The sequence below is a fragment of the Electrophorus electricus genome, chromosome 13 (genome assembly GCF_041902795.1).
Source record: "Electrophorus electricus isolate QZ-2024a chromosome 13, ASM4190279v1, whole genome shotgun sequence".
Lineage (NCBI taxonomy): Eukaryota > Metazoa > Chordata > Actinopteri > Gymnotiformes > Gymnotidae > Electrophorus > Electrophorus electricus.
Genome location: NC_137509.1, coordinates 21,224,246 through 21,248,254, shown reverse-complemented (window position 1 = coordinate 21,248,254; position 24,009 = coordinate 21,224,246). Strand labels below are relative to the sequence as shown.

The following is a 24,009-nucleotide window of genomic DNA, read 5'->3' as shown; positions in this document are numbered from 1 at the left end:
GCTTGAACATAAATTAAAGGGATGCAAACAATCTTACAGCACCTGCTATTCCCTGGTACTAAAATATTTCTATTTAATCTGTACACTTCACATACAAGCTTGTCAGTTGCAGATTAAAGTAAAGTGATGCAACAAAAACTTACAGCATCTGCTATTCCCAGGTGCTAACAGATAGTTTTTTTAATTAATCACTGCATTTCACATCCTAGCATGTCATCTTGACAGTAAATTAAAGTGATGCAAGAGAAGCTTACAGCATCTCGTAGTCCAATGTGCTAACATATAGTTTTTTGATGAATCACTGCACTTCACATTCAGGCATGTGAGTTGGAGAGTAAATGAAAGTGATGCAAAAAAAACTTACAGCATCTGCTATTCCCAGGTGCTAACAGATAGTTTGAGTTAATTATTCATTGCACTTCAAATTTGAACATGATAGCTTGAACATAAATTAAAGGGATGCAATACAATCTTACAGCACCTGCTATTCCCTGGTACTAAAATATTTCTATTTAATCTGTACACTTCACATACAAGCTTGTCAGTTGCAGATTAAAGTAAAGTGATGCAACAAAAACTTACAGCATCTGCTATTCCCAGGTGCTAACAGATAGTTTTTTTAATTAATCACTGCATTTCACATCCTAGCATGTCATCTTGACAGTAAATTAAAGTGATGCAAGAGAAGCTTACAGCATCTCTTAGTCCAATGTGCTAACATATAGTTTTTTGATGAATCACTGCACTTCACATTCAGGCATGTGAGTTGGAGAGTAAATGAAAGTGATGCAAAAAAAACTTACAGCATCTGCTATTCCCAGGTGCTAACAGATAGTTTGAGTTAATTATTCACTGCACTTCAAATTTGAACATGATAGCTTGAACATAAATTAAAGGGATGCAATACAATCTTACAGCACCTGCTATTCCCTGGTACTAAAATATTTCTATTTAATCTGTACACTTCACATACAAGCTTGTCAGTTGCAGATTAAAGTAAAGTGATGCAACAAAAACTTACAGCATTTGCTATTCCCAGGTGCTAACAGATAGTTTTTTTAATTAATCACTGCACTTCACATCCTAGCATGTCATCTTGAAAGTAAATTAAAGTGATGCAAGAGAATCTTACAGCATCTCGTAGTCCAAGGTGCTAACAGATAGATTTTTGAGGAATCACTGCACTTCACATTCAGGCATGTGAGTTGGAGAGTAAATGAAAGTGATGCAAAAAAAACTTACAGCATCTGCTATTCCCAGGTGCTAACAGATAGTTTTTTTTATTAATCACTGCACTTCACATTTGAGCATGTCAGCTTGAAAGTAAATTAAAGTGATGCAAGAAAAGCTTACAGCACCTGGTATTCCTAGGTAGGGTCCCACCTCAGTACTATTCAGGCCCAAACTTGCTTAGCTTCCAAGGTCAGATGAGATTGGGCGTTCTCAAGCTGGTGTGGCCGTAAGCCTTAAACACTTACTCAAATTGCCTAATCATAGCAAATATGATCAAAGACCAATCTGACAATTTTTTTTATTAATCCCTGCACTTGACATTCTAGAATGTTATCTTGAATGTAATTAAATGATGCAATAAAAGCTTACAATACGGAGCTGGTATACGGAGGCACTAATTATTCACTGCACTTCAAATTTGAACATGATAGATTGAACATAAATTAAAGGGATGCAAACAATCTTACAGCACCTGCTATTCCCTGGTACTAAAATATTTCTATTTAATCTGTACACTTCACATACAAGCTTGTCAGTTGCAGATTAAAGTAAAGTGATGCAACAAAAACTTACAGCATTTGCTATTCCCAGGTGCTAACAGATAGTTTTTTTAATTAATCACTGCACTTCACATCCTAGCATGTCATCTTGAAAGTAAATTAAAGTGATGCAAGAGAAGCTTACAGCATCTCGTAGTCCAAGGTGCTAACAGATAGATTTTTGAGGAATCACTGCACTTCACATTCAGGCATGTGAGTTGGAGAGTAAATGAAAGTGATGCAAAAAAAACTTACAGCATCTGCTATTCCCAGGTGCTAACAGATAGTTTTTTTTATTAATCACTGCACTTCACATTTGAGCATGTCAGCTTGAAAGTAAATTAAAGTGATGCAAGAAAAGCTTACAGCACCTGGTATTCCTAGGTAGGGTCCCACCTCAGTACTATTCAGGCCCAAACTTGCTTAGCTTCCAAGGTCAGATGAGATTGGGCGTTCTCAAGCTGGTGTGGCCGTAAGCCTTAAACACTTACTCAAATTGCCTAATCATAGCAAATATGATCAAAGACCAATCTGACAATTTTTTTTATTAATCCCTGCACTTGACATTCTAGAATGTTATCTTGAATGTAATTAAATGATGCAATAAAAGCTTACAATACGGAGCTGGTATACTGAGGCACTAATTATTCACTGCACTTCAAATTTGAACATGATAGATTGAACATAAATTAAAGGGATGCAAACAATCTTACAGCACCTGCTATTCCCTGGTACTAAAATATTTCTATTTAATCTGTACACTTCACATACAAGCTTGTCAGTTGCAGATTAAAGTAAAGTGATGCAACAAAAACTTACAGCATTTGCTATTCCCAGGTGCTAACAGATAGTTTTTTTAATTAATCACTGCACTTCACATCCTAGCATGTCATCTTGAAAGTAAATTAAAGTGATGCAAGAGAAGCTTACAGCATCTCGTAGTCCAAGGTGCTAACAGATAGATTTTTGAGGAATCACTGCACTTCACATTCAGGCATGTGAGTTGGAGAGTAAATGAAAGTGATGCAAAAAAAACTTACAGCATCTGCTATTCCCAGGTGCTAACAGATAGTTTTTTTTATTAATCACTGCACTTCACATTTGAGCATGTCAGCTTGAAAGTAAATTAAAGTGATGCAAGAAAAGCTTACAGCACCTGGTATTCCTAGGTAGGGTCCCACCTCAGTACTATTCAGGCCCAAACTTGCTTAGCTTCCAAGGTCAGATGAGATTGGGCGTTCTCAAGCTGGTGTGGCCGTAAGCCTTAAACACTTACTCAAATTGCCTAATCATAGCAAATATGATCAAAGACCAATCTGACAATTTTTTTTATTAATCACTGCATTTCACATCCTAGCATGTCATCTTGACAGTAAATTAAAGTGATGCAAGAGAAGCTTACAGCATCTCGTAGTCCAATGTGCTAACATATAGTTTTTTGATGAATCACTGCACTTCACATTCAGGCATGTGAGTTGGAGAGTAAATGAAAGTGATGCAAAAAAAACTTACAGCATCTGCTATTCCCAGGTGCTAACAGATAGTTTTTTTAATTAATCACTGCACTTCACATCCTAGCATGTCATCTTGAAAGTAAATTAAAGTGATGCAAGAGAAGCTTACAGCATCTCGTAGTCCAAGGTGCTAACAGATAGATTTTTGAGGAATCACTGCACTTCACATTCAGGCATGTGAGTTGGAGAGTAAATGAAAGTGATGCAAAAAAAACTTACAGCATCTGCTATTCCCAGGTGCTAACAGATAGTTTTTTTTATTAATCACTGCACTTCACATTTGAGCATGTCAGCTTGAAAGTAAATTAAAGTGATGCAAGAAAAGCTTACAGCACCTGGTATTCCTAGGTAGGGTCCCACCTCAGTACTATTCAGGCCCAAACTTGCTTAGCTTCCAAGGTCAGATGAGATTGGGCGTTCTCAAGCTGGTGTGGCCGTAAGCCTTAAACACTTACTCAAATTGCCTAATCATAGCAAATATGATCAAAGACCAATCTGACAATTTTTTTTATTAATCCCTGCACTTGACATTCTAGAATGTTATCTTGAATGTAATTAAATGATGCAATAAAAGCTTACAATACGGAGCTGGTATACGGAGGCACTAATTATTCACTGCACTTCAAATTTGAACATGATAGCTTGAACATAAATTAAAGGGATGCAAACAATCTTACAGCACCTGCTATTCCCTGGTACTAAAATATTTCTATTTAATCTGTACACTTCACATACAAGCTTGTCAGTTGCAGATTAAAGTAAAGTGATGCAACAAAAACTTACAGCATCTGCTATTCCCAGGTGCTAACAGATAGTTTTTTTAATTAATCACTGCATTTCACATCCTAGCATGTCATCTTGACAGTAAATTAAAGTGATGCAAGAGAAGCTTACAGCATCTCGTAGTCCAATGTGCTAACATATAGTTTTGTGATGAATCAATGCACTTCACATTCAGGCATGTGAGTTGGAGAGTAAATGAAAGTGATGCAAAAAAAACTTACAGCATCTGCTATTCCCAGGTGCTAACAGATAGTTTGAGTTAATTATTCACTGCACTTCAAATTTGAACATGATAGCTTGAACATAAATTAAAGGGATGCAATACAATCTTACAGCACCTGCTATTCCCTGGTACTAAAATATTTCTATTTAATCTGTACACTTCACATACAAGCTTGTCAGTTGCAGATTAAAGTAAAGTGATGCAACAAAAACTTACAGCATTTGCTATTCCCAGGTGCTAACAGATAGTTTTTTTAATTAATCACTGCACTTCACATCCTAGCATGTCATCTTGAAAGTAAATTAAAGTGATGCAAGAGAAGCTTACAGCATCTCGTAGTCCAAGGTGCTAACAGATAGATTTTTGAGGAATCACTGCACTTCACATTCAGGCATGTGAGTTGGAGAGTAAATGAAAGTGATGCAAAAAAAACTTACAGCATCTGCTATTCCCAGGTGCTAACAGATAGTTTTTTTTATTAATCACTGCACTTCACATTTGAGCATGTCAGCTTGAAAGTAAATTAAAGTGATGCAAGAAAAGCTTACAGCACCTGGTATTCCTAGGTAGGGTCCCACCTCAGTACTATTCAGGCCCAAACTTGCTTAGCTTCCAAGGTCAGATGAGATTGGGCGTTCTCAATCTGGTGTGGCCGTAAGCCTTAAACACTTACTCAAATTGCCTAATCATAGCAAATATGATCAAAGACCAATCTGACAATTTTTTTTATTAATCCCTGCACTTGACATTCTAGAATGTTATCTTGAATGTAATTAAATGATGCAATAAAAGCTTACAATACGGAGCTGGTATACGGAGGCACTAATTATTCACTGCACTTCAAATTTGAACATGATAGCTTGAACATAAATTAAAGGGATGCAAACAATCTTACAGCACCTGCTATTCCCTGGTACTAAAATATTTCTATTTAATCTGTACACTTCACATACAAGCTTGTCAGTTGCAGATTAAAGTAAAGTGATGCAACAAAAACTTACAGCATCTGCTATTCCCAGGTGCTAACAGATAGTTTTTTTAATTAATCACTGCATTTCACATCCTAGCATGTCATCTTGACAGTAAATTAAAGTGATGCAAGAGAAGCTTACAGCATCTCGTAGTCCAATGTGCTAACATATAGTTTTTTGATGAATCACTGCACTTCACATTCAGGCATGTGAGTTGGAGAGTAAATGAAAGTGATGCAAAAAAAACTTACAGCATCTGCTATTCCCAGGTGCTAACAGATAGTTTGAGTTAATTATTCATTGCACTTCAAATTTGAACATGATAGCTTGAACATAAATTAAAGGGATGCAATACATTCTTACAGCACCTGCTATTCCCTGGTACTAAAATATTTCTATTTAATCTGTACACTTCACATACAAGCTTGTCAGTTGCAGATTAAAGTAAAGTGATGCAACAAAAACTTACAGCATCTGCTATTCCCAGGTGCTAACAGATAGTTTTTTTAATTAATCACTGCATTTCACATCCTAGCATGTCATCTTGAGAGTAAATTAAAGTGATGCAAGAGAAGCTTACAGCATCTCGTAGTCCAATGTGCTAACATATAGTTTTTTGATGAATCACTGCACTTCACATTCAGGCATGTGAGTTGGAGAGTAAATGAAAGTGATGCAAAAAAAACTTACAGCATCTGCTATTCCCAGGTGCTAACAGATAGTTTGAGTTAATTATTCACTGCACTTCAAATTTGAACATGATAGCTTGAACATAAATTAAAGGGATGCAATACAATCTTACAGCACCTGCTATTCCCTGGTACTAAAATATTTCTATTTAATCTGTACACTTCACATACAAGCTTGTCAGTTGCAGATTAAAGTAAAGTGATGCAACAAAAACTTACAGCATTTGCTATTCCCAGGTGCTAACAGATAGTTTTTTTAATTAATCACTGCACTTCACATCCTAGCATGTCATCTTGAAAGTAAATTAAAGTGATGCAAGAGAAGCTTACAGCATCTCGTAGTCCAAGGTGCTAACAGATAGATTTTTGAGGAATCACTGCACTTCACATTCAGGCATGTGAGTTGGAGATTAAATGAGAGTGATGCAAAAAAAACTTACAGCATCTGCTATTCCCAGGTGCTAACAGATAGTTTTTTTATTAATCACTGCACTTCACATTTGAGCATGTCAGCTTGAAAGTAAATTAAGTGATGCAAGAAAAGCTTACAGCACCTGGTATTCCTAGGTAGGGTCCCACCTCAGTACTATTCAGGCCCAAACTTGCTTAGCTTCCAAGGTCAGATGAGATTGGGCGTTCTCAAGCTGGTGTCGCCGTAAGCCTTAAACACTTACTCAAATTGCCTAATCATAGCAAATATGATCAAAGACCAATCTGACAATTTTTTTTATTAATCCCTGCACTTGACATTCTAGAATGTTATCTTGAATGTAATTAAATGATGCAATAAAAGCTTACAATACGGAGCTGGTATACTGAGGCACTAATTATTCACTGCACTTCAAATTTGAACATGATAGATTGAACATAAATTAAAGGGATGCAAACAATCTTACAGCACCTGCTATTCCCTGGTACTAAAATATTTCTATTTAATCTGTACACTTCACATACAAGCTTGTCAGTTGCAGATTAAAGTAAAGTGATGCAACAAAAACTTACAGCATCTGCTATTCCCAGGTGCTAACAGATAGTTTTTTTAATTAATCACTGCATTTCACATCCTAGCATGTCATCTTGACAGTAAATTAAAGTGATGCAAGAGAAGCTTACAGCATCTCGTAGTCCAATGTGCTAACATATAGTTTTTTGATGAATCACTGCACTTCACATTCAGGCATGTGAGTTGGAGAGTAAATGAAAGTGATGCAAAAAAAACTTACAGCATCTGCTATTCCCAGGTGCTAACAGATAGTTTGAGTTAATTATTCATTGCACTTCAAATTTGAACATGATAGCTTGAACATAAATTAAAGGGATGCAATACAATCTTACAGCACCTGCTATTCCCTGGTACTAAAATATTTCTATTTAATCTGTACACTTCACATACAAGCTTGTCAGTTGCAGATTAAAGTAAAGTGATGCAACAAAAACTTACAGCATCTGCTATTCCCAGGTGCTAACAGATAGTTTTTTTAATTAATCACTGCATTTCACATCCTAGCATGTCATCTTGACAGTAAATTAAAGTGATGCAAGAGAAGCTTACAGCATCTCGTAGTCCAATTTGCTAACATATAGTTTTTTGATGAATCACTGCACTTCACATTCAGGCATGTGAGTTGGAGAGTAAATGAAAGTGATGCAAAAAAAACTTACAGCATCTGCTATTCCCAGGTGCTAACAGATAGTTTGAGTTAATTATTCACTGCACTTCACATTTGAGCATGTCAGCTTGAAAGTAAATTAAAATGATGCAAGAAAAGCTTACAGCACCTGGTATTCCTAGGTAGGGTCCCACCTCAGTACTATCCAGGCCCAAACTTGCTTAGCTTTCAAGGTCAGATGAGATTGGGCGTTCTCAAGCTGGTGTGGCCGTAAGCCTTAAACACGTACTCAAATTGCCTAATCATAGCAAATATGATCAAAGACCAATCTGACAATTTTTTTTATTAATCCCTGCACTTGACATTCTAGAATGTTATCTTGAATGTAAATTAAATGATGCAATAAAAGCTTACAACATCTGGTATACGGAGGCACTAACAGACAGTTTTTTGATGAATCACTGCACTTCACATTCAGGCATGTGTGTTGGAGAGTAAATGAAAGTGATGCAAAAAAAACGTACAGCATCTGCTATTCCCAGGTGCTAACAGATAGTTTGAGTTAATTATTCACTGCACTTCAAATTTGAACATGATAGCTTGAACATAAATTAAAGGGATGCAATACAATCTTACAGCACCTGCTATTCCCTGGTACTAAAATATTTCTATTTAATCTGTACACTTCACATACAAGCTTGTCAGTTGCAGATTAAAGTAAAGTGATGCAACAAAAACTTACAGCATCTGCTATTCCCAGGTGCTAACAGATAGTTTTTTTAATTAATCACTGCATTTCACATCCTAGCATGTCATCTTGACAGTAAATTAAAGTGATTCAAGAGAAGCTTACAGCATCTCGTAGTCCAAGGTGCTAACAGATAGTTTTTGATGAATCACTGCACTTCACATTCAGGCATGTGAGTTGGAGAGTAAATGAAAGTGATGCAAAAAAAACTTACAGCATCTGCTATTCCCAGTTGCTAACAGATAGTTTTTTTTATTAATCACTGCACTTCACATTTGAGCATGTCAGCTTGAAAGTAAATTAAAGTGATGCAAGAAAAGCATACAGCACCTGGTATTCCTAGGTAGGGTCCCACCTCAGTACTATCCAGGCCCAAACTTGCTTAGCTTTCAAGGTCAGATGAGATTGGGCGTTCTCAAGCTGGTGTGGCCGTAAGCCTTAAACACTTACTCAAATTGCCTAATCATAGCAAATATGATCAAAGACCAATCTGACAATTTTTTTTATTAATCCCTGCACTTGACATTCTAGAATGTTATCTTGAATGTAAATTAAATGATGCAATAAAAGCTTACAACATCTGGTATACGGAGGCACTAACAGACAGTTTTTTGATGAATCACTGCACTTCACATTCAGGCATGTGAGTTAGAGAGTAAATGAAAGTGATGCAAAAAAAACTTACAGCATCGGCTATTCCCAGGTGCTAACAGATAGTTTTTTTTTATTAATCACTGCACTTCACATTTGAGCATGTCAGCTTGAAAGTAAATTAAAGTGATGCAAGAAAAGCTTACAGCACCTGGTATTCCTAGGTAGAGCCCCACCTCAGTACTATCCAGGCCCAAACTTGCTTAGCTTCCAAGGTCAGATGAGATTGGGCATTCTCAAGCTGGTGTGGCCGTAAGCCTTAATCACTTACTCAAATTGCCTAATCATAGCAAATATGATCAAAGACCAATCTGACAATTTTTTTTATTAATCCCTGCACTTGACATTCTAGAATGTTATCTTGAATGTAAATTAAATGATGCAATAAAAGCTTACAACATCTGGTATACGGAGGCACTAACAGACAGTTTTTTGATGAATCACTGCACTTCACATTCAGGCATGTGAGTTGGAGAGTAAATGAAAGTGATGCAAAAAAAATGTACAGCATCTGCTATTCCCAGGTGCTATCAGATAGTTTGAGTTAATTATTCACTGCACTTCAAATTTGAACATGATAGCTTGAACATACATTAAAGGGATGCAATACAATCTTACAGCACCTGCTATTCCCTGGTACTAAAATATTTCTATTTAATCTGTACACTTCACATACAAGCTTGTCAGTTGCAGATTAAAGTAAAGTGATGCAACAAAAACTTACAGCATCTGCTATTCCCAGGTGCTAACAGATAGTTTTTTTAATTAATCACTGCACTTCACATCCTAGCATGTCATCTTGAAAGTAAATTAAAGTGATGCAAGAGAAGCTTACCGCATCTCGTAGTCCAAGGTGCTAACAGACAGTTTTTGATGAATCACTGCACTTCACATTCAGGCATGTGAGTTGGAGAGTAAATGAAAGTGATGCAAAAAAAACTTACAGCATCGGCTATTCCCAGGTGCTAACAGATAGTTTTTTTTATTAATCACTGCACTTCACATTTGAGCATGTCAGCTTGAAAGTAAATTAAAGTGATGCAAGAAAAGCTTACAGCACCTGGTATTCCTAGGTAGGGTCCCACCTCAGTACTATCCAGGCCCAAACTTGCTTAGCTTCCAAGGTCAGATGAGATTGGGCGTTCTCAAGCTGGTGTGGCCGTAAGCCTTAAACACTTACTCAAATTGCCTAATCATAGCAAATATGATCAAAGACCAATCTGACAATTTTTTTTATTAATCCCTGCACTTGACATTCTAGAATGTTATCTTGAATGTAAATTAAATGATGCAATAAAAGCTTACAACATCTGGTATACGGAGGCACTAACAGACAGTTTTTTGATGAATCACTGCACTTCACATTCAGGCATGTGAGTTGGAGAGTAAATGAAAGTGATGCAAAAAAAACGTACAACATCTGCTATTCCCAGGTGCTAACAGATAGTTTGAGTTAATTATTCACTGCACTTCAAATTTGAACATGATAGCTTGAACATAAATTAAAGGGATGCAATACAATCTTACAGCACCTGCGATTCCCTGCTACTAAAATATTTCTATTTAATCTGTACACTTCACATACAAGCTTGTCAGTTGCAGATTAAAGTAAAGTGATGCAACAAAAACTTACAGCATCTGCTATTCCCAGGTGCTAACAGATAGTTTTTTTAATTAATCACTGCATTTCACATCCTAGCATGTCATCTTGACAGTAAATTAAAGTGATTCAAGAAAAGCTTACAGCATCTCGTAGTCCAAGGTGCTAACAGATAGTTTTTGATGAATCACTGCACTTCACATTCAGGCATGTGAGTTGGAGAGTAAATGAAAGTGATGCAAAAAAAACTTACAGCATCTGCTATTCCCAGGTGCTAACAGATAGTTTTTTTTATTAATCACTGCACTTCACATTTGAGCATGTCAGCTTGAAAGTAAATTAAAGTGATGCAATAAAAGCTTACAGCACCTGGTATTCCTAGGTAGGGTCCCACCTCAGTACTATCCAGGCCCAAACTTGCTTAGCTTCCAAGGTCAGATGAGATTGGGCGTTCTCAAGCTGGTGTGGCCGTAAGCCTGAAACACTTACTCAAATTTCCTAATCATAGCAAATATGATCAAAGACCAATCTGACAATTTTTTTTATTAATCCCTGCACTTGACATTCTAGAATGTTATCTTGAATGTAAATTAAATGATGCAATAAAAGCTTACAACATCTGGTATATGGAGGCACTAACAGACAGTTTTTTGATGAATCACTGCACTTCACATTCAGGCATGTGAGTTGGAGAGTAAATGAAAGTGATGCAAAAAAAATGTACAGCATCTGCTATTCCCAGGTGCTATCAGATAGTTTGAGTTAATTATTCACTGCACTTCAAATTTGAACATGATAGCTTGAACATACATTAAAGGGATGCAATACAATCTTACAGCACCTGCTATTCCCTGGTACTAAAATATTTCTATTTAATCTGTACACTTCACATACAAGCTTGTCAGTTGCAGATTAAAGTAAAGTGATGCAACAAAAACTTACAGCATCTGCTATTCCCAGGTGCTAACAGATAGTTTTTTTAATTAATCACTGCACTTCACATCCTAGCATGTCATCTTGAAAGTAAATTAAAGTGATGCAAGAGAAGCTTACCGCATCTCGTAGTCCAAGGTGCTAACAGACAGTTTTTGATGAATCACTGCACTTCACATTCAGGCATGTGAGTTGGAGAGTAAATGAAAGTGATGCAAAAAAAACTTACAGCATCGGCTATTCCCAGGTGCTAACAGATAGTTTTTTTTATTAATCACTGCACTTCACATTTGAGCATGTCAGCTTGAAAGTAAATTAAAGTGATGCAAGAAAAGCTTACAGCACCTGGTATTCCTAGGTAGGGTCCCACCTCAGTACTATCCAGGCCCAAACTTGCTTAGCTTCCAAGGTCAGATGAGATTGGGCGTTCTCAAGCTGGTGTGGCCGTAAGCCTTAAACACTTACTCAAATTGCCTAATCATAGCAAATATGATCAAAGACCAATCTGACAATTTTTTTTATTAATCCCTGCACTTGACATTCTAGAATGTTATCTTGAATGTAATTAAATGATGCAATAAAAGATTACAATACGGAGCTGGTATACTGAGGCACTAATTATTCACTGCACTTCAAATTTGAACATGATAGATTGAACATAAATTAAAGGGATGCAAACAATCTTACAGCACCTGCTATTCCCTGGTACTAAAATATTTCTATTTAATCTGTACACTTCACATACAAGCTTGTCAGTTGCAGATTAAAGTAAAGTGATGCAACAAAAACTTACAGCATTTGCTATTCCCAGGTGCTAACAGATAGTTTTTTTAATTAATCACTGCACTTCACATCCTAGCATGTCATCTTGAAAGTAAATTAAAGTGATGCAAGAGAATCTTACAGCACCTGGTATTCCTAGGTAGGGTCCCACCTCAGTAGTATCCAGGCCCAAACTTGCTTAGCTTCCAAGGTCAGATGAGATTGGGCATGCTCAAACTGGTGTGGCCGTAAGCCTCAAACACTTACTCAAATTGCCTAATCATAGCAAATATGATCAAAGACCAATCTGACAATTTTTTTTATTAATCCCTGCACTTGACATTCTAGAATGTTATCTTGAATGTAAATTAAATGATGCAATAAAAGCTTACAACATCTGGTATACGGAGGCACTAACAGACAGTTTTTTGATGAATCACTGCACTTCACATTCAGGCATGTGAGTTGGAGAGTAAATGAAAGTGATGCAAAAAAAACGTACAACATCTGCTATTCCCAGGTGCTAACAGATAGTTTGAGTTAATTATTCACTGCACTTCAAATTTGAACATGATAGCTTGAACATAAATTAAAGGGATGCAATACAATCTTACAGCACCTGCGATTCCCTGCTACTAAAATATTTCTATTTAATCTGTACACTTCACATACAAGCTTGTCAGTTGCAGATTAAAGTAAAGTGATGCAACAAAAACTTAAAGCATCTGCTATTCCCAGGTGCTAACAGATAGTTTTTTTAATTAATCACTGCATTTCACATCCTAGCATGTCATCTTGACAGTAAATTAAAGTGATTCAAGAAAAGCTTACAGCATCTCGTAGTCCAAGGTGCTAACAGATAGTTTTTGATGAATCACTGCACTTCACATTCAGGCATGTGAGTTGGAGAGTAAATGAAAGTGATGCAAAAAAAACTTACAGCATCTGCTATTCCCAGGTGCTAACAGATAGTTTTTTTTATTAATCACTGCACTTCACATTTGAGCATGTCAGCTTGAAAGTAAATTAAAGTGATGCAATAAAAGCTTACAGCACCTGGTATTCCTAGGTAGGGTCCCACCTCAGTACTATCCAGGCCCAAACTTGCTTAGCTTCCAAGGTCAGATGAGATTGGGCGTTCTCAAGCTGGTGTGGCCGTAAGCCTTAAACACTTACTCAAATTTCCTAATCATAGCAAATATGATCAAAGACCAATCTGACAATTTTTTTTATTAATCCCTGCACTTGACATTCTAGAATGTTATCTTGAATGTAAATTAAATGATGCAATAAAAGCTTACAACATCTGGTATACGGAGGCACTAACAGACAGTTTTTTGATGAATCACTGCACTTCACATTCAGGCATGTGAGTTGGAGAGTAAATGAAAGTGATGCAAAAAAAACGTACAGCATCTGCTATTCCCAGGTGCTAACAGATAGTTTGAGTTAATTATTCACTGCACTTCAAATTTGAACATGATAGCTTGAACATAAATTAAAGGGATGCAATACAATCTTACAGCACCTGCTATTCCCTGGTACTAAAATATTTCTATTTAATCTGTACACTTCACATACAAGCTTGTCAGTTGCAGATTAAAGTAAAGTGATGCAACAAAAACTTACAGCATCTGCTATTCCCAGGTGCTAACAGATAGTTTTTTTAATTAATCACTGCACTTCACATCCTAGCATGTCATCTTGAAAGTAAATTAAAGTGATGCAAGAGAAGGTTACAGCATCTCGTAGTCCAAGGTGCTAACAGATAGATTTTTGAGGAATCACTGCACTTCACATTCAGGCATGTGAGTTGGAGAGTAAATGAAAGTGATGCAAAAAAAACTTACAGCATCTGCTATTCCCAGGTGCTAACAGATAGTTTTTTTAATTAATCACTGCATTTCACATCCTAGCATGTCATCTTGACAGTAAATTAAAGTGATGCAAGAGAAGCTTACAGCATCTCGTAGTCCAATGTGCTAACATATAGTTTTTTGATGAATCACTGCACTTCACATTCAGGCATGTGAGTTGGAGAGTAAATGAAAGTGATGCAAAAAAAACTTACAGCATCTGCTATTCCCAGGTGCTAACAGATAGTTTGAGTTAATTATTCACTGCACTTCAAATTTGAACATGATAGCTTGAACATAAATTAAAGGGATGCAATACAATCTTACAGCACCTGCTATTCCCTGGTACTAAAATATTTCTATTTAATCTGTACACTTCACATACAAGCTTGTCAGTTGCAGATTAAAGTAAAGTGATGCAACAAAAACTTACAGCATTTGCTATTCCCAGGTGCTAACAGATAGTTTTTTTAATTAATCACTGCACTTCACATCCTAGCATGTCATCTTGAAAGTAAATTAAAGTGATGCAAGAGGAGCTTACAGCATCTCGTAGTCCAAGGTGCTAACAGATAGATTTTTGAGGAATTACTGCACTTCACATTCAGGCATGTGAGTTGGAGAGTAAATGAAAGTGATGCAAAAAAAACTTACAGCATCTGCTATTCCCAGGTGCTAACAGATAGTTTTTTTTATTAATCACTGCACTTCACATTTGAGCATGTCAGCTTGAAAGTAAATTAATGTGATGCAAGAAAAGCTTACAGCACCTGGTATTCCTAGGTAGGGTCCCACCTCAGTACTATCCAGGCCCAAACTTGCTTAGCTTCCAAGGTCAGATGAGATTGGGCGTTCTCAAGCTGGTGTGGCCGTAAGACTTCAACACTTACTCAAATTGCCTAATCATAGCAAATATGATCAAAGACCAATCTGACAATTTTTTTTATTAATCCCTGCACTTGACATTCTAGAATGGTATCTTGAATGTAAATTAAATGATGCAATAAAAGCTTACAACATCTGGTATACGGAGGCACTAACAGAAAGTTTTTTGATGAATCACTGCACTTCACATTCAGGCATGTGAGTTGGAGAGTAAATGAAAGTGATGCAAAAAAAACTTACAGCATCTGCTATTCCCAGGTGCTAACAGATAGTTTGAGTTAATTATTCACTGCACTTCAAATTTGAACATGATAGCTTGAACATAAATTAAAGGGATGCAATACAATATTACAGCACCTGCTATTCCCTGGTACTAAAATATTTCTATTTAATCTGTACACTTCACATACAAGCTTGTCAGTTGCAGATTAAAGTAAAGTGATGCAACAAAAACTTACAGCATTTGCTATTCCCACGTGCTAACAGATAGTTTTTTTAATTAATCACTGCACTTCACATCCTAGCATGTCATCTTGAAAGTAAATTAAAGTGATGCAAGAGAAGCTTACAGCATCTCGTAGTCCAAGGTGCTAACAGATAGATTTTTGAGGAATCACTGCAGTTCACATTCAGGCATGTGAGTTGGAGAGTAAATGAAAGTGATGCAAAAAAAACTTACAGCATCTGCTATTCCCAGGTGCTAACAGATAGTTTTTTTTATTAATCACTGCACTTCACATTTGAGCATGTCAGCTTGAAAGTAAATTAAAGTGATGCAAGAAAAGCTTACAGCACCTGGTATTCCTAGGTAGGGTCCCACCTCAGTACTATCCAGGCCCAAACTTGCTTAGCTTCCAAGGTCAGATGAGATTGGGCATTCTCAAACTGGTGTGGCCGTAAGCCTTAAACACTTACTCAAATTGCCTAATCATAGCAAATATGATCAAAGACCAATCTGACAATTTTTTTTATTAATCCCTGCAATTGACATTCTAGAATGTTATCTTGAATGTAAATTAAATGATGCAATAAAAGCTTACAACATCTGGTATACGGAGGAAGTAACAGACAGTTTTATGATGAATCACTGCACTTCACATTCAGGCACGTGAGTTGGAGAGTAAATGAAAGTGATGCAAAAAAAACTTACAGCATCTGCTATTCCCAGGTGCTAACAGATAGTTTTTTTTATTAATCACTGCACTTCACATTTGAGCATGTCAGCTTTAAAGTAAATTAAAGTGATGCAAGAAAAGCTTACAGCACCTGGTATTCCTAGGTAGGGTCCCACCTCAGTAGTATCCAGGCCCAAACTTGCTTAGCTTCCAAGGTCAGATGAGATTGGGCATGCTCAAACTGGTGTGGCCGTAAGCCTCAAACACTTACTCAAATTGCCTAATCATAGCAAATATGATCAAAGACCAATCTGACAATTTTTTTTATTAATCCCTGCACTTGACATTCTAGAATGTTATCTTGAATGTAAATTAAATGATACAATAAAAGCTTACAACATCTGGTATACGGAGGCACTAACAGACAGTTTTTTGATGAATCACTGCACTTCACATTCAGGCATGTGAGTTGGAGAGTAAATGAAAGTGATGCAAAAAAAACTTACAGCATCTGCTATTCCCAGGTGCTAACAGATAGTTTTTTATATTAATCACTGCACTTCACATTTGAGCATGTCAGCTTGAAAGTAAATTAAAGTGATGCAAGAAAAGCTTACAGCACCTGGTATTCCTAGGTAGGGTCCCACCTCAGTACTATCCAGGCCCAAACTTGCTTAGCTTCCAAGGTCAGAGGAGATTGGGCGTTCTCAAGCTGGTGTGGCCGTAAGCCTTCAACACTTACTCAAATTGCCTAATCATAGCAAATATGATCAAAGACCAATCTGACAATTTTTTTTATTAATCCCTGCACTTGACGTTCTAGAATGTTATCTTGAATGTAAATTAAATGATGCAATAAAAGCTTACAACATCTTGTATACGGAGGCACTAACAGACAGTTTTTTGATGAATCACTGCACTTCACATTCAGGCATGTGAGTTGGAGAGTAAATGAAAGTGATGCAAAAAAAACTTACAAAATCTGCTATTCCCAGGTGCTAACAGATAGTTTGAGTTAATTATTCACTGCACTTCAAATTTGAACATGATAGCTTGAAAATAAATTAAAGGGATGCAAACAATCTTACAGCACCTGCTATTCCCTGGTACTAAAATATTTCTATTTAATCTGTACACTTCACATACAAGCTTGTCAGTTGCAGATTAAAGTAAAGTGATGCAACAAAAACTTACAGCATCTGCTATTCCCAGGTGCTAACAGATAGTTTTTTTAATTAATCACTGCACTTCACATCCTAGCATGTCATCTTGAAAGTAAATTAAAGTGATGCAAGAGAAGCTTACAGCATCTCGTAGTCCAAGGTGCTAACAGATAGATTTTTGAGGAATCACTGCACTTCACATTCAGGCATGTGAGTTGGAGAGTAAATGAAAGTGATGCAAAAAAAACTTACAGCATCTGCTATTCCCAGGTGCTAACAGATAGTTTTTTTTATTAATCACTGCACTTCACATTTGAGCATGTCAGCTTGAAAGTAAATTAAAGTGATGCAAGAAAAGCTTACAGCACCTGGTATTCCTAGGTAGGGTCCCACCTCAGTACTATTCAGGCCCAAACTTGCTTAGCTTCCAAGGTCAGATGAGATTGGGCGTTCTCAAGCTGGTGTGGCCGTAAGCCTTAAACACTTACTCAAATTGCCTAATCATAGCAAATATGATCAAAGACCAATCTGACAATTTTTTTTATTAATCCCTGCACTTGTCATTCTAGAATGTTATCTTGAATGTAATTAAATGATGCAATAAAAGCTTACAATACGGAGCTGGTATGCTGAGGCACTAATTATTCACTGCACTTCAAATTTGAACATGATAGCTTGAACATAAATTAAAGGGATGCAAACAATCTTACAGCACCTGCTATTCCCTGGTACTAAAATATTTCTATTTAATCTGTACACTTCACATACAAGCTTGTCAGTTGCAGATTAAAGTAATGTGATGCGACAAAAACTTACAGCATCTGCTATTCCCAGGTGCTAACAGATAGTTTTTTTAATTAATCACTGCATTTCACATCCTAGCATGTCATCTTGACAGTAAATTAATGTGATGCAAGAGAAGCTTACAGCATCTCGTAGTCCAATGTGCTAACATATAGTTTTTTGATGAATCACTGCACTTCACATTCAGGCATGTGAGTTGGAGAGTAAATGAAAGTGATGCAAAAAAAACTTACAGCATCTGCTATTCCCAGGTGCTAACAGATAGTTTGAGTTAATTATTCACTGCACTTCAAATTTGAACATGATAGCTTGAACATAAATTAAAGGGATGCAATACAATCTTACAGCACCTGCTATTCCCTGGTACTAAAATATTTCTATTTAATCTGTACACTTCACATACAAGCTTGTCAGTTGCAGATTAAAGTAAAGTGATGCAACAAAAACTTACAGCATTTGCTATTCCCACGTGCTAACAGATAGTTTTTTTAATTAATCACTGCACTTCACATCCTAGCATGTCATCTTGAAAGTAAATTAAAGTGATGCAAGAGAAGCTTACAGCATCTCGTAGTCCAAGGTGCTAACAGATAGATTTTTGAGGAATCACTGCAGTTCACATTCAGGCATGTGAGTTGGAGAGTAAATGAAAGTGATGCAAAAAAAACTTACAGCATCTGCTATTCCCAGGTGCTAACAGATAGTTTTTTTTATTAATCACTGCACTTCACATTTGAGCATGTCAGCTTGAAAGTAAATTAAAGTGATGCAAGAAAAGCTTACAGCACCTGGTATTCCTAGGTAGGGTCCCACCTCAGTACTATCCAGGCCCAAACTTGCTTAGCTTCCAAGGTCAGATGAGATTGGGCATTCTCAAACTGGTGTGGCCGTAAGCCTTAAACACTTACTCAAATTGCCTAATCATAGCAAATATGATCAAAGACCAATCTGACAATTTTTTTTATTAATCCCTGCAATTGACATTCTAGAATGTTATCTTGAATGTAAATTAAATGATGCAATAAAAGCTTACAACATCTGGTATACGGAGGAAGTAACAGACAGTTTTATGATGAATCACTGCACTTCACATTCAGGCACGTGAGTTGGAGAGTAAATGAAAGTGATGCAAAAAAAACTTACAGCATCTGCTATTCCCAGGTGCTAACAGATAGTTTTTTTTATTAATCACTGCACTTCACATTTGAGCATGTCAGCTTGAAAGTAAATTAAAGTGATGCAAGAAAAGCTTACAGCACCTGGTATTCCTAGGTAGGGTCCCACCTCAGTAGTATCCAGGCCCAAACTTGCTTAGCTTCCAAGGTCAGATGAGATTGGGCATGCTCAAACTGGTGTGGCCGTAAGCCTCAAACACTTACTCAAATTGCCTAATCATAGCAAATATGATCAAAGACCAATCTGACAATTTTTTTTATTAATCCCTGCACTTGACATTCTAGAATGTTATCTTGAATGTAAATTAAATGATGCAATAAAAGCTTACAACATCTTGTATACGGAGGCACTAACAGACAGTTTTTTGATGAATCACTGCACTTCACATTCAGGCATGTGAGTTGGAGAGTAAATGAAAGTGATGCAAAAAAAACTTACATCATCTGCTATTCCCAGGTGCTAACAGATAGTTTGAGTTAATTATTCACTGCACTTCAAATTTGAACATGATAGCTTGAAAATAAATTAAAGGGATGCAAACAATCTTACAGCACCTGCTATTCCCTGCTACTAAAATATTTCTATTTAATCTGTACACTTCACATACAAGCTTGTCAGTTGCAGATTAAAGTAAAGTGATGCAACAAAAACTTACAGCATCTGCTATTCCCAGGTGCTAACAGATAGTTTTTTTAATTAATCACTGCACTTCACATCCTAGCATGTCATCTTGAAAGTAAATTAAAGTGATGCAAGAGAAGCTTACAGCATCTCGTAGTCCAAGGTGCTAACAGATAGATTTTTGAGGAATCACTGCACTTCACATTCAGGCATGTGAGTTGGAGAGTAAATGAAAGTGATGCAAAAAAAACTTACAGCATCTGCTATTCCCAGGTGCTAACAGATAGTTTTTTTTATTAATCACTGCACTTCACATTTGAGCATGTCAGCTTGAAAGTAAATTAAAGTGATGCAAGAAAAGCTTACAGCACCTGGTATTCCTAGGTAGGGTCCCACCTCAGTACTATTCAGGCCCAATCTTGCTTAGCTTCCAAGGTCAGATGAGATTGGGCGTTCTCAAGCTGGTGTGGCCGTAAGCCTTAAACACTTACTCAAATTGCCTAATCATAGCAAATATGATCAAAGACCAATCTGACAATTTTTTTTATTAATCCCTGCACTTGACATTCTAGAATGTTATCTTGAATGTAATTAAATGATGCAATAAAAGCTTACAATATGGAGCTGGTATACGGAGGCACTAATTATTCACTGCACTTCAAATTTGAACATGATAGCTTGAACATAAATTAAAGGGATGCAAACAATCTTACAGCACCTGCTATTCCCTGGTACTAAAATATTTCTATTTAATCTGTACACTTCACATACAAGCTTGTCAGTTGCAGATTAAAGTAAAGTGATGCAACAAAAACTTACAGCATCTGCTATTCCCAGGTGCTAACAGATAGTTTTTTTAATTAATCACTGCACTTCACATCCTAGCATGTCATCTTGAAAGTAAATTAAAGTGATGCAAGAGAAGCTTACAGCATCTCGTAGTCCAAGGTGCTAACAGATAGATTTTTGAGGAATCACTGCACTTCACATTCAGGCATGTGAGTTGGAGAGTAAATGAAAGTCATGCAAAAAAAACTTACAGCATCTGCTATTCCCAGGTGCTAACAGATAGTTTTTTTTATTAATCACTGCACTTCACATTTGAGCATGTCAGCTTGAAAGTAAATTAAAGTGATGCAAGAAAAGCTTACAGCACCTGGTATTCCTAGGTAGGGTCCCACCTCAGTACTATTCAGGCCCAAACTTGCTTAGCTTCCAAGGTCAGATGAGATTGGGCGTTCTCAAGCTGGTGTGGCCGTAAGCCTTAAACAATTACTCAAATTGCCTAATCATAGCAAATATGATCAAAGACCAATCTGACAATTTTTTTTATTAATCCCTGCACTTGACATTCTAGAATGTTATCTTGAATGTAATTAAATGATGCAATAAAAGCTTACAATACGGAGCTGGTATACTGAGGCACTAATTATTCACTGCACTTCAAATTTGAACATGATAGCTTGAACATAAATTAAAGGGATGCAAACAATCTTACAGCACCTGCTATTCCCTGGTACTAAAATATTTCTATTTAATCTGTACACTTCACATACAAGCTTGTCAGTTGCAGATTAAAGTAAAGTGATGCAACAAAAACTTACAGCATCTGCTATTCCCAGGTGCTAACAGATAGTTTTTTTAATTAATCACTGCATTTCACATCCTAGCATGTCATCTTGACAGTAAATTAAAGTGATGCAAGAGAAGCTTACAGCATCTCGTAGTCCAATGTGCTAACATATAGTTTTTTGATGAATCACTGCACTTCACATTCAGGCATGTAGGTTGGAGAGTAAATGAAAGTGATGCAAAAAAAAACTTACAGCATCTGCTATTCCCAGGTGCTAACAGATAGTTTGAGTTAATTATTCACTGCACTTCAAATTTGAACATGATAGCTTGAACATAAATTAAAGGGATGCAATACAATCTTACAGCACCTGCTATTCCCTGGTACTAAAATATTTCTATTTAATCTGTACACTTCACATACAAGCTTGTCAGTTGCAGATTAAAGTAAAGTGATGCAACAAAAACTTACAGCATTTGCTATTCCCAGGTGCTAACAGATAGTTTTTTTAATTAATCACTGCACTTCACATCCTAGCATGTCATCTTGAAAGTAAATTAAAGTGATGCAAGAGAAGCTTACAGCATCTCGTAGTCCAAGGTGCTAACAGATAGATTTTTGAGGAATCACTGCACTTCACATTCAGGCATGTGAGTTGGAGAGTAAATGAAAGTGATGCAAAAAAAACTTACAGCATCTGCTATTCCCAGGTGCTAACAGATAGTTTTTTTTATTAATCACTGCACTTCACATTTGAGCATGTCAGCTTGAAAGTAAATTAAAGTGATGCAAGAAAAGCTTACAGCACCTGGTATTCCTAGGTAGGGTCCCACCTCAGTACTATTCAGGCCCAATCTTGCTTAGCTTCCAAGGTCAGATGAGATTGGGCGTTCTCAAGCTGGTGTGGCCGTAAGCCTTAAACACTTACTCAAATTGCCTAATCATAGCAAATATGATCAAAGACCAATCTGACAATTTTTTTTATTAATCCCTGCACTTGACATTCTAGAATGTTATCTTGAATGTAATTAAATGATGCAATAAAAGCTTACAATACGGAGCTGGTATACGGAGGCACTAATTATTCACTGCACTTCAAATTTGAACATGATAGCTTGAACATAAATTAAAGGGATGCAAACAATCTTACAGCACCTGCTATTCCCTGGTACTAAAATATTTCTATTTAATCTGTACACTTCACATACAAGCTTGTCAGTTGCAGATTAAAGTAAAGTGATGCAACAAAAACTTACAGCATTTGCTATTCCCAGGTGCTAACAGATAGTTTTTTTAATTAATCACTGCACTTCACATCCTAGCATGTCATCTTGAAAGTAAATTAAAGTGATGCAAGAGAAGCTTACAGCATCTCGTAGTCCAAGGTGCTAACAGATAGATTTTTGAGGAATCACTGCACTTCACATTCAGGCATGTGAGTTGGAGAGTAAATGAAAGTGATGCAAAAAAAACGTACAGCATCTGCTATTCCCAGGTGCTAACAGATAGTTTTTTTTATTAATCACTGCACTTCACATTTGAGCATGTCAGCTTGAAAGTAAATTAAAGTGATGCAAGAAAAGCTTACAGCACCTGGTATTCCTAGGTAGGGTCCCACCTCAGTACTATTCAGGCCCAAACTTGCTTAGCTTCCAAGATCAGATGAGATTGGGCGTTCTCAAGCTGGTGTGGCCGTAAGCCTTAAACACTTACTCAAATTGCCTAATCATAGCAAATATGATCAAAGACCAATCTGACAATTTTTTTTATTAATCCCTGCACTTGACATTCTAGAATGTTATCTTGAATGTAATTAAATGATGCAATAAAAGCTTACAATACGGAGCTGGTATACTGAGGCACTAATTATTCACTGCACTTCAAATTTGAACATGATAGCTTGAACATAAATTAAAGGGATGCAAACAATCTTACAGCACCTGCTATTCCCTGGTACTAAAATATTTCTATTTAATCTGTACACTTCACATACAAGCTTGTCAGTTGCAGATTAAAGTAAAGTGATGCAACAAAAACTTACAGCATCTGCTATTCCCAGGTGCTAACAGATAGTTTTTTTAATTAATCACTGCATTTCACATCCTAGCATGTCATCTTGACAGTAAATTAAAGTGATGCAAGAGAAGCTTACAGCATCTCGTAGTCCAATGTGCTAACATATAGTTTTTTGATGAATCACTGCACTTCACATTCAGGCATGTAGGTTGGAGAGTAAATGAAAGTGATGCAAAAAAAACTTACAGCATCTGCTATTCCCAGGTGCTAACAGATAGTTTGAGTTAATTATTCACTGCACTTCAAATTTGAACATGATAGCTTGAACATAAATTAAAGGGATGCAATACAATCTTACAGCACCTGCTATTCCCTGGTACTAAAATATTTCTATTTAATCTGTACACTTCACATACAAGCTTGTCAGTTGCAGATTAAAGTAAAGTGATGCAACAAAAACTTACAGCATTTGCTATTCCCAGGTGCTAACAGATAGTTTTTTTAATTAATCACTGCACTTCACATCCTAGCATGTCATCTTGAA

At 36.6% G+C, this 24,009-nt stretch overlaps 5 non-coding genes and 20 pseudogenes across 5 annotated transcripts; all 25 read right to left on the bottom strand.

Annotated features, from left to right (window-relative positions):
• Nucleotides 1-1,346: 1,346 nt before the first annotated feature.
• On the bottom strand, nucleotides 1,347-1,465 carry LOC145646796 (5S ribosomal RNA; annotated as a pseudogene).
• Nucleotides 1,466-2,131: 666 nt separating this feature from the next.
• On the bottom strand, nucleotides 2,132-2,250 carry LOC145646795 (5S ribosomal RNA; annotated as a pseudogene).
• A 666-nt stretch (nucleotides 2,251-2,916) lies between these two features.
• Nucleotides 2,917-3,035, bottom strand: LOC145646794 (5S ribosomal RNA; annotated as a pseudogene).
• Nucleotides 3,036-3,609: 574 nt separating this feature from the next.
• On the bottom strand, nucleotides 3,610-3,728 carry LOC145646793 (5S ribosomal RNA; annotated as a pseudogene).
• Nucleotides 3,729-4,833: 1,105 nt separating this feature from the next.
• LOC145648841 (5S ribosomal RNA) lies at nucleotides 4,834-4,952 on the bottom strand (annotated as a pseudogene).
• Nucleotides 4,953-6,494: 1,542 nt separating this feature from the next.
• On the bottom strand, nucleotides 6,495-6,613 carry LOC145647975 (5S ribosomal RNA; annotated as a pseudogene).
• A 1,106-nt stretch (nucleotides 6,614-7,719) lies between these two features.
• LOC145647933 (5S ribosomal RNA) lies at nucleotides 7,720-7,838 on the bottom strand (annotated as a pseudogene).
• Nucleotides 7,839-8,628: 790 nt separating this feature from the next.
• On the bottom strand, nucleotides 8,629-8,747 carry LOC145649281 (5S ribosomal RNA; annotated as a pseudogene).
• A 353-nt stretch (nucleotides 8,748-9,100) lies between these two features.
• Nucleotides 9,101-9,219, bottom strand: LOC145647331 (5S ribosomal RNA; annotated as a pseudogene).
• Nucleotides 9,220-10,009: 790 nt separating this feature from the next.
• LOC145649412 (5S ribosomal RNA) lies at nucleotides 10,010-10,128 on the bottom strand. Its single transcript, XR_014116581.1, has one exon. It is a non-coding gene; the product is annotated as a 5S ribosomal RNA (ribosomal RNA).
• A 790-nt stretch (nucleotides 10,129-10,918) lies between these two features.
• Nucleotides 10,919-11,037, bottom strand: LOC145649401 (5S ribosomal RNA). Its single transcript, XR_014116580.1, has one exon. It is a non-coding gene; the product is annotated as a 5S ribosomal RNA (ribosomal RNA).
• Nucleotides 11,038-11,827: 790 nt separating this feature from the next.
• On the bottom strand, nucleotides 11,828-11,946 carry LOC145649390 (5S ribosomal RNA). Its single transcript, XR_014116579.1, has one exon. It is a non-coding gene; the product is annotated as a 5S ribosomal RNA (ribosomal RNA).
• A 445-nt stretch (nucleotides 11,947-12,391) lies between these two features.
• Nucleotides 12,392-12,510, bottom strand: LOC145644015 (5S ribosomal RNA; annotated as a pseudogene).
• A 790-nt stretch (nucleotides 12,511-13,300) lies between these two features.
• Nucleotides 13,301-13,419, bottom strand: LOC145649379 (5S ribosomal RNA). Its single transcript, XR_014116578.1, has one exon. It is a non-coding gene; the product is annotated as a 5S ribosomal RNA (ribosomal RNA).
• Nucleotides 13,420-14,870: 1,451 nt separating this feature from the next.
• On the bottom strand, nucleotides 14,871-14,989 carry LOC145647658 (5S ribosomal RNA; annotated as a pseudogene).
• Nucleotides 14,990-15,780: 791 nt separating this feature from the next.
• On the bottom strand, nucleotides 15,781-15,899 carry LOC145648410 (5S ribosomal RNA; annotated as a pseudogene).
• Nucleotides 15,900-16,251: 352 nt separating this feature from the next.
• On the bottom strand, nucleotides 16,252-16,370 carry LOC145650508 (5S ribosomal RNA; annotated as a pseudogene).
• Nucleotides 16,371-16,722: 352 nt separating this feature from the next.
• LOC145648211 (5S ribosomal RNA) lies at nucleotides 16,723-16,841 on the bottom strand (annotated as a pseudogene).
• A 790-nt stretch (nucleotides 16,842-17,631) lies between these two features.
• Nucleotides 17,632-17,750, bottom strand: LOC145646792 (5S ribosomal RNA; annotated as a pseudogene).
• Nucleotides 17,751-18,855: 1,105 nt separating this feature from the next.
• LOC145648409 (5S ribosomal RNA) lies at nucleotides 18,856-18,974 on the bottom strand (annotated as a pseudogene).
• A 352-nt stretch (nucleotides 18,975-19,326) lies between these two features.
• On the bottom strand, nucleotides 19,327-19,445 carry LOC145650507 (5S ribosomal RNA; annotated as a pseudogene).
• Nucleotides 19,446-20,235: 790 nt separating this feature from the next.
• Nucleotides 20,236-20,354, bottom strand: LOC145648350 (5S ribosomal RNA; annotated as a pseudogene).
• Nucleotides 20,355-21,020: 666 nt separating this feature from the next.
• On the bottom strand, nucleotides 21,021-21,139 carry LOC145646791 (5S ribosomal RNA; annotated as a pseudogene).
• A 1,106-nt stretch (nucleotides 21,140-22,245) lies between these two features.
• On the bottom strand, nucleotides 22,246-22,364 carry LOC145648349 (5S ribosomal RNA; annotated as a pseudogene).
• A 666-nt stretch (nucleotides 22,365-23,030) lies between these two features.
• LOC145647186 (5S ribosomal RNA) lies at nucleotides 23,031-23,149 on the bottom strand. Its single transcript, XR_014116292.1, has one exon. It is a non-coding gene; the product is annotated as a 5S ribosomal RNA (ribosomal RNA).
• Nucleotides 23,150-24,009: the final 860 nt, after the last annotated feature.